General features: G+C 41.1%; 1 protein-coding gene and 1 long non-coding RNA gene across 2 annotated transcripts in view; both read right to left on the bottom strand.

Annotated features, from left to right (window-relative positions):
- LOC112485383 overlaps positions 1–1587 on the bottom strand; it is a 6211-nt gene extending 4624 nt beyond the window's left edge. Inside the window, exons 1-2 of the long non-coding RNA XR_003048413.1 lie at positions 1533–1587; positions 1224–1358 (exon numbers count right to left, since the gene is read on the bottom strand). This is a non-coding gene — a long non-coding RNA (uncharacterized LOC112485383). The remainder of the gene's footprint in view (positions 1–1223; positions 1359–1532) is intronic.
- The window catches only part of LOC102895024 (adhesion G protein-coupled receptor E2), a 76155-nt gene that overhangs the window by 21612 nt on the left and 44735 nt on the right, over positions 1–9808 (bottom strand).

Raw genomic sequence — 9808 nt, forward strand, 5'->3', positions numbered from 1 at the left:
ATAAAGAAGCTGTGGTACATATATACAATGGAATATTACTCAGCCATAAGAAGAGATGAGATACTGCCATTTGCTACAACATGGATGGACCTCGAGATAATCAAGCTAAGCGAAATAAGCCAGACAGAAAATGTTTAAAACCATATGATATCACTTATATGTGGGATATAAACCCAAAAGCAACAAACAAACAGGACAAAGAAACAGAGACTCGTGAACATGGACAACAGACTAGAGGTTACTAGAGGATGGGGGAGAGTGAAGAAGGAGTAGGTAGATGGGGTAAAAGGGGTGAAATATGTGGTGACAGAAATCTAACTATGAGCGATTAACCCATAATGCAATATATATATATGCCTTACTGTTGAATTTTACACCTGAAACTTACTGGATTTTCTTAACCAATGTCACCATAATAAAAATAAAATAGAATGAAATGATTAAAAAATGTAAAAAAAACCCTGTAATTTTTTCGCCACTTGCTTATTGTGGTAAAATGCATATAACATAAATTTACCATCTTAATAGTTTATTTTATTTATTATTTTTAAGCATCTTAACTATTTTTATGTAGTATAATTTCTTTTTAAAATCTTGTATTGTTGAAGAATAAAAACTCTTTAGTTTTAGAACTGGATTTATGTCTACCACCTTATTAATTGTATGACTTTGGATAATTCACTCAATCTCTTAGAACTAAATTCTGATCTTTTAAAAAACAATGCTACTTTGAAACCATAAAACTCTTAGAGTAAAACACAGGGATGAGCTCTTGACATTGGTCTTGGCAATGATTTTTTTTTTTTGACATCAATAGCAGAGGCAAGAAAAGCGAAAATAGATAAAGAACAATGTCAGCTAAAAAGCTTCTGTACAGTAAAGGAAATCATCAAAAAGAATGAAAAGGCAACCTCTATTTGTGGAGAAAATATTTGCATATCATACATCTGATTTGCAAATATTTTAATATCCAAAATATATAAAGAACTTATACAACTGAACTAAACAGAAAAGAAACTATACGATCAAATTTAAAAATGGGTAGTAGTTCTGAAAGACTAATCAAGAAAACCTGACTGCCCACTTCTCTTACTTCCCTGCCCTGTCTTCTCTCTCTGATCTTTGACAAAATGCTTCTGTGCTGCTCTCAGGGCTGAGGACTCTGGGTGCCCCACAATCACCCCCCAAAACGTCTATATGTCACCACGCCCAAGCCGCTGTACCATCACATCTCTCGAAGAATGTGGTGATGATCCTTCCAGATGAAGAACTGAATCCCTGAGCGCAGTGACAGGCGCTGTCATTGACACATGTAGAGTGCGGGGGGCACCACCAAGCACAGTCTTCTGGGGAAGAGGCTATGGGGATGGACATTTAGAAAGGATGAGACACTTTCTCTTATCTCCAGAAGACCATCTCTGGGCCTCACTTGCAGAATACACCTCCTTTCTCCCCTTGTTGGTGAGTGGGCCCAGACCCCAGCATGCACTCCCCATCTTATGTCACTAATGGGGCTGGCTGGGCAGACTCACCTTTAAGGTTTTCCTCTGCAGCAATCAATGTCAACATCAGCTGCAAAAAGAGTCCTGGGGCAGAAAGACACATAGATGATAAAGATAGGAAAACAACACTCCAATTTCAATTCCTGTCCACGTGGTCATTGCTATCTGGGGTGGTAGCTCTGGCCCTGCAGCCCACAGCTTTCTGGTGACTTCCTTGAGGTTTCTGTACTTTACTTGGAATCAAGGACTCAGTCTTTCCCCTCCGTTTCCCGAGAATCCCCAAGGAGGTAGTCACTGACAGCCACAGCCCTCTTGGAACTTCAGGTGCTACAATATACATAGAATATACACAGAGCAGTTTCTTAGAAACTCCAGAATCTCCCAGTGTAGAAGGTAAATCTTGGGGGAGAAAGTCCTCAGATTCGTGTGCCTTTCCCCATGCCCAATTTCTTTGTTTTCTGGCAATGGCAGATATCTACTTTGCAAAGGCTCCACTGTCTTCACCCTAGTAAGTGGATGCCATTTCTTATTCACACGGAGGCATCCTAAAGGTGAATGTAGTGGCCTAGATGCTCTGTTGTCTAGATGTGGATGGAAGTGGCCTGAGTTCTCCTGTCTTTCAACCCTGGTATCCTTGCTTCCTTGAGAAGCTCTCATGTAAGGTGGGGACATCATGGCCACTTGTGTCCCAGCCTGAGTATTTGGACAAAAGCCAGGGTGGGTTTACCTGGGAACCAAGTACAGGGGAAATTCTAAGTTCCCTCAGTGATACCCATCGTGGCTCCCAGCGATGGCCTTTATCCTGCCTCCTTCAGGGCAGGTGCTCTTTGCCTGAATTCTTGGATTCCTGGTGACACTGGTGGGACAATGCTCTTGCATCCATGCTAACTCTGAGACCCAAGCTTCAAGACCCATCTCTGAATCTGGCTCCTTCAGGGGCTTGCAGAAAGGGATGAGGAGAATGAAGATGATGCCAGACAAACCAGGACCACCTTGACAATGGGTGCCATGCCATGGTGTTCAGCCACAAAGCCTTGGGGTAGAGAAGATGCCTCTTCTGATCCCACAAAGGCATCCCCTGGATTGACAGGAAGTGGCAAGAATCTACTTCAGAGCAAAGCTAGTAGTGGATGAGGGCTGGGTGGTTGAAGAGGGGAGCAAATGCTGATGGGCAGGGTGGCAGGGATTTCTCTCATCTGGCTCCTTTGTCTCCCACTAGGGATGCAGACTTTTGGGCTCACTGATGGGGTCTTAGGCTCTATCATCTGTTCCCCAGTGGTCTTGGCCCCAACAGAGTCTGGATTGACCTTTCTTGGAGAGAGTCAGGCCTGGAGCAATGGTCCCCAATTATGTCTTCTTGCTCGTTTTCCTTCAGATAGAAGCTTCTTCTATTCATCCAAATTTCTGAGTGTGTGTGGGGTGGTTCATGTCACTCTGCTCACGCCCAACACAACATCTTCTCAGGTCTTAATTATCTGAATTTCCCACAGCCCATGAACTGAAATTGTTGAGCTCGATCAGGATGGAGCCTTGCTTGGGGAAACAGCAGTTAAGGAGATGGATCAGGATGCAAGGAAGGGTCTTCGCCAGGTATGGTTGTTGGCCAGGGTCAGGGCCAGCTGAGGAACATGGGACCATCCTCTGCTCTTTCCACTCCCACATTTCTAGACAGGATTCTTGGGTCCATCAAGGCCTGAAGGATCTGGGGGTGCTCCTGGGGTGGCCAATCCTGTGTGGATTCTAGTGAAGGAAGGTCTTACCCTGGCGGTCACTAATGAAGAAAAGAATGGTTATTGCTCTGGAAAGCAATACTCTTCACCCTTGAAGTATCTTAAATGCCACCTCTCACTTTGTTTTATGAAAATAAGATGCGAGGTGGCAAGAGGATGTTCCAAAATTGCATAAGTAATACTTAGAGGGACATTCAGAATCTTGGCGTTTTAGAGGGTGGGTGACCAAGTAGGTGCCCAGGCCAGTGCTCTGTTGCCTGGAAAAAGGGGTGAGAATCCTAAATCTAATAAATGAGGAGATGGAAGAGACAGGGTCCTTCTTACCATCACATGTTTTGCTAACATTAGTGCTGAACATTGATCTGTAGTTTGGGCTGCAACTGCAGTAGCTCTCCATGAAGTCCTGGCAGTCTAAATATATTCCACAGGACATTGTTGAGCTTGGTTCACACTCGATGTCTGGAACACAACAGGACAAAATGTTACCTCTCAAAGGGCAGAGACTCCAAATGCAGTTCAGGATGGCAGTCCTGGGGCTGGGCTGGCCTAGAGCCAGATGCTCAAGGAAGTCTGCTAACTGCTCTGCTCATCTCTGCTCTCTGGCTGGGCTTGAGGGTACCTAGATTCAGATACACTGCTCTGTCATGATGGCGATGGAGGGAGGTCTACATTCAATTTTCTATGCCTCGAGGGGTAGACGGAAGCTCTGACTCAGCTACAGACTCTTCTCTGTGGTGCTGTTTGCATCATCGAAAACCTGGGATTGGGCTCAGTTAGGACAATAATGGATTTGAAGGCCACCTTCTATGCTGAGGTAGTGGGGGAGATTCATGGCTGGAGGCTGTCCAGGGTGACATCATCATTCACACCGTGGATAGAGCCAGGTGGTCAGGCCCCTGCCCATTGATGGCTTCCACTTTCCATTACTCACAGTGGCCCAAGGACACCCTACACTCCTCATCAGGCACTCCTCCAGCTCCCAGTGTCAGTCCATTTTCAGATGCCCCAGGATGTTTCTGGGAGAGTCTTCCTATCTCCACTCCCTGGGTAAATTCCTTCCCACCCCATTAGAAGCAGGAGGGGATGTGAAATGAGAAGCAGCATGAATCTTCTCACAGCTGAATCACCAAGGGTGATTTCTGACATCTTATCTCTTCCTGTTTCTAAACATGAAAGAAAAGTGCCCATAAGCCATATCCCCTTTGAGTAGCTCAGGGATACAAGGAGCAGAAGCTGGACACAGTTGGCTAAAAACAAGTTTAATAAGAACTAGCAACAGAAGAATGAATCAGAATTTAGGGACAGAATATTTGACCCTGCACACAGGGGACCAAAGGCTTTAGAGCCCGAAAGGACTCATGGAATCATAATGAGTCAAGGCAGGCAACTGGTCTTTTCCAGATAAGAGTTTCCTCTCTAAACTCATGAATTTTCCTTCTAAGGCCCAGGTTGTGCAGTTAGCACCAGAACATGAGAGGGAATGAGAGGGACATACATCTGTGGCATTCATGTTCAGCCCTAGCCTGGGCAATGCATCTTTCTTTCCTTGTTTTCAGATGACGACAATGGCTAGAGACCTGTTTTCAAGCTGGTTGGATGAAATGGAGTTGAGTTGAGTAGAAGTGGGAATAAGGTGTGTAGGATAGGAGTACGTGATGATGGGAAATTCCTCAATCTGACAAGTGTGCTCTCATTAAGGAGCTGGGACCCAGGTACAATAGCAGCAGGATCTCCATCCATATCCACCTAGTCTACAAATCTGCATGAGACACACATGCAAACACACAAAGAACTTTTTAGGAATAACTCCAGGGTCATAGATGGGCTAGGCAGTAGTCCCAACGACATCTTTTTTTTTCCTGATAAAATTTACTTTTTGAGAAATATTAAACAACACACAGACACTTATAAAACAAAGAAAAATGTAAATAATAAAAAAGAATCTTGAGATTATTATGTTAAGTGAAATAAGTCAGACACGAAAGTTGAGAGCTATACGATTTTATTCATATGTGAAATATAAAACTGAAAACAACAAATGAACAAGACAAACAAACAAAAATTCATAGACAGAGACAGCAGTTTATTGGTTACTAGAGGGAAAGCGGGGAGGAAGAAGGTAAATAAGAGTAAAGGGGGTCAAATATATAGTGACAGAAGATTTGACCTTGGGGGGTGAACACACAATGCAATATATAGTTGATATAGTATTGAATTGTACACTTGAAGTTTGTATAATTTTATTAACCAATGTCACTTGTAATAAGAAAAGATGTAGACCTGAAGCTAGTATAATGTTACATGTCAATAATAACACAATAAAAAATAAAAATTAAAAAAAAAAAAAAAGAAAATCACCCATAAGTCCATCCACTACACAGACTACTAGAAAATTTTAGGGATATATTTTTTCACCTTTTCAAATATATTAGAAGTAGTTTCATTTAGTACCAACAAATTTCATCTAAGAGTATTTTGAATAGATAAAGACTATTTCTTATTTAAAAACAACATCATTTCATTTTCCCTTATTTTTTTATGATGGTTAAATGCACATAACCAAATTTTCAATTTGAACTGTTTTTAATATTATAATTTCCCTTTATAATTCTCTTTTTTGAAGAATAAAAACCCCTTAGTTTTACACCTGGTTCTCATTCTACCATCTTAGTTGTACAACTTTGGAAAAGTCACTCAATCTCCTTTAGCTTTTTTTTTTTTTTTTTTGTCTGGGAAGCTCTTTATCTGTCCTTTGACTCTAAATGATGGCTTTACTGGATAAAGTAGATTCTGGGTTTTCATCACTCTGAATATTTTGTGCCAAGCCCTTCTGTTCTGCAAAGTTTCTTTTGAGAAATCAGTTGCCAGTCTTATGGGTGCTCCCTTGTAGGTAACTAACTGCTTTCCTCTTGCTGCTTTTAAGATTCTCTCTTTGTATTTAACCTTTGGAATTTTAATTATGGTGTGTCCTGGTGTGGGCCTCTTTGGGTTTATCTTATTTGGGACTCTGAGCTTCCTGGGATTGTATGTCTATTTCCTTCACCAGGTTAAGGAAGTTTTCCACCATTATTTCTTTAAATAGGTTTTCAACTTCTTGTTCTTACTCTTTTCCTTCAGGTACCCCAATGACATAGATGTTGTTACATTTAATTTTGTACTTCATCACCACCAAATCACTTTTACAGAAAATGTTGGAGGGACTACTTTAAGAAGAAAAATCATGTATCAAAAACATGAATAAAGAATGGTAATAACTACATATCTATCAACAAGTACCTCAAATAGAAAAGAATTAAGCATTCCAACCAAAAGATAGAGTGGTTGAATGGATATGAAAACTAGACCACTGAGTTGATGGCAGAAACATGGCGAAGTGAGAAACGTCCCTAGATCTCTCTTGAAATAACAATAAACTGAACATATAAAACTCAAAACAAACAAACAAACAAACAAACACACCAAAACTGGACACCAGCACATCTGAGCATGGGATTTGTGCATAAGAGCTACCACAGGTCAGAACCCTGTGTGTCGGGCAGTGGACTGGGAATAATAAAGAAGCTGCTTCTCGCTGCTGCCAGAGCTTCTGTAGGAGGAGGAGGAAGGGTGAAGGCTCAGTGACTTTCCTGAACAACCCTTCCTGGAAGTGCCAGGGCTTGTACGCAGCCGACCTGAGAGCGCAGTCATCAGGGCAGAAAACAGAGAAGTGGGGCAGGACTGCAGAGAAACAACAGCTGAGTTTTACTGTCCCTGGTTACAAAACAGAGGCTGAGCTGCAGCCCCCAAACCCGGACCCAGAGGGCCCCTCCCCCCATGACCACTGAGACCAATTGCCTTGGAGCCCTAGGGGAATCTGAGCAAATGCTGCCTAGACTGAAGCTACCTCTGCAGCCTCTGGAGCTCCCTGCAGGTGGAGGGGGAGAAGAGAAGGAGTGTGAGTTACTGCAGTGAATTCTCTGAACAGCTCTGCCTTGGAAAGCTGTGAGCTGTGGCTGGCTGGCTGCAGGGCACAGTCATCAGGGCAGAAAGCAGAGAAGCGGGGTGGGACTGCAGAGGAACAACAGCTGATTTTTGCTGTGGAGGTTGCAAAACCAAGGTTGAGCTGCAGCCCCTAACACCCGACCCAGAGGGCCCCTCCCCCCATAGCCTCCAAGACCAGTCACCGCAGAGCCCCAAGGGAATCTGAGCACTCCAGAAACTGCTGGGGATCCAAGAGGCTTAGATGCCACCTACTGGAAACCAAAAGAAAAGCGCTTTCTTTGCAGCAGGCTAAACAGAGACCTTTATTTAATAAATCTTCATTCTTGAAAAACAACAGGATACACTTCTATTAATGCCCAGGCAGAGAATAGTCTATTAAACACCATGAACAACCAAGGTGACAAGGTATCTCAGAAAGAAAGAGAAAAATCTTCAGAAAATAAGCTTACGGACATAGAAATATGTGACTTAAATGACAGAGACTTCAGGATGGTACTTCTGAGAAAAACTCAAAGAGATCCAAAACAAATCATATCAACAATTTCAGGAATTAAGAAAACAACTAGATGAGCAGAGCAAGGAGATTGAAACCCTCAAGAAGAACAGAATAGATATTCTGGAGATGAAGAACACACTGCAAAAGTCGAAAAATGAAATAGCAAGCTTGAGAAATGGAGTTGACCAAATGGAGGAAAGGATCAGTGATATCAAAGACAGAAATCTAGAATTAAATCAGATGGAAAAAGGGAGAAATAGAAGAATGAAAAATAATGAAACAGAAATACAAGAACTAGCTGATACCATTAGGAGAGGAAACATAAGAATAATGGGCATTATCAAAGGCGAGGAAAAGGAGCAGAGACTAGAAAGCATTTTCAAACAAATAGTGGATGAGAATTTCCCAAGTCTAAGGAATGAGCTGGAGCTTGGATTCAAGAAGTCAAGAGAACACCCAATTTTCTCAACCCAAAAAGACCTTCACCAAGACACATTGTAATAAAGTTATCAAAAATCAATGACAAAGATAGAATTCTCAAGGCAGTAGGGAGAAGAAAAAGGTAACCTATAAAGGAAAACCCATTAGATTATCATTGGACTTCTTAGCACTTACCCTGCAAAGCAGAAAGAAATGGAACCAAATATTTAAACTATTAAGTGAAAGGAACTAACAGCGTAGAACAATGTATCCAGCTAAGCTCTCCTTTAGATATGAAGGAGAAATCAAGACCTTTCTAGACATGCAAAAGTTGAGGTAATTCTCTTCTACGAGGCCTGCATTACAGGAAATACTGAAGGGGGTCAGCTCACCTAAAACAAAATAACAACAAAAACAAAAATACATAATTAGGAGTAAAGTGACTATCAGGCAAATAGAAACAGAGGAGTGCAAGCTTTATTAAGAACAGGGCATTATAAGTGTAAATAATAAGAAGAGAATTGTTATAACAAGATAGTAATGATCATTCAGCATACATAGGGACAAAATGAGACAACAATGAATGAAAAGGAGAGGATTCAAAGATCCAAATTCGCAAAGAGAAATGGAGATAAAGCACGCGGAGAAGAAAATAGACGAATGTATATATATAACTATTCTTTACATATTCATAATGGTAACCACATACCAAAGATTCAGAATTGAAATATATAACATGTAACAAGAAGAACCAGAGGCAAAATCCACAAAAACTAACCAAAATAAAGAAAACAGAAACACATGGACAAGGAAGCAATGGAAACACTGTGTTACCAGAGAGCAAAAAATAAAATGGCTATAAGAAAACCTCATATCTCAATAATCACCATAAATGTAAATAGACTGAACTTACCAATAAAAAGGCACAGAGTTGCAGACTGGATCAAAAAACAAACCCAAGCATATGCTGCCTCCAGGAGACACATCTCAGCTCTAACGACAAATATAGACTCAAAGTGAAAGGATGAGAAATGATATTTCAAGCAAATGGCATTCAGAGAAAAGTGGGAGTAGCAGTACTAATATCGGACTAAAAAGACTTCAGAATAAAAAAGGTAAAGAAAGATACTGAGGGACACTTCATAATGCTAAAGGGAATCATGCACCAAGAAGAAATAATGCTTGTTAATATCTATGCTCCCAATCGAGGATCCCCAAAATATGTAAAGCAATTACTAACAGAACTAAAGGGAGAAACAGACCAAAACACTATCATAGTAGGGGACCTAAATACCCTACTGTCAGATATGGACAGATCATCCAAACAGAAAAGCAATAAGGAAATACTATTTTTAAGTGACACTTGAGTCCAGCTGGACATAATTGAGATTTACAGAGCCTCCCATCCCCAAACAGTTGTTTATATGTTCTTCTCTACTGCACATGGAACATACTCAAGAATTGACCACATACTGAGACACAGAGATAGACTCAACAAATATAAGAAGATTGAAATCATACCAACCATATTCTCTCATCATAATGCTTTGAAACTAGAGATGAACTGCAGAAAGAAATCGGGAAGAAACACAAATACATGGAGATTAAACAACATGCTACTGAAGAATAACTGGGTCAGAGAAGAAATAAAAAGAGATCAAGAGATACATAGAAATAAA

The sequence above is a fragment of the Pteropus alecto genome, unplaced genomic scaffold (genome assembly GCF_000325575.1).
Source record: "Pteropus alecto unplaced genomic scaffold, ASM32557v1 scaffold388, whole genome shotgun sequence".
NCBI classification, from domain to species: Eukaryota; Metazoa; Chordata; class Mammalia; order Chiroptera; family Pteropodidae; genus Pteropus; species Pteropus alecto.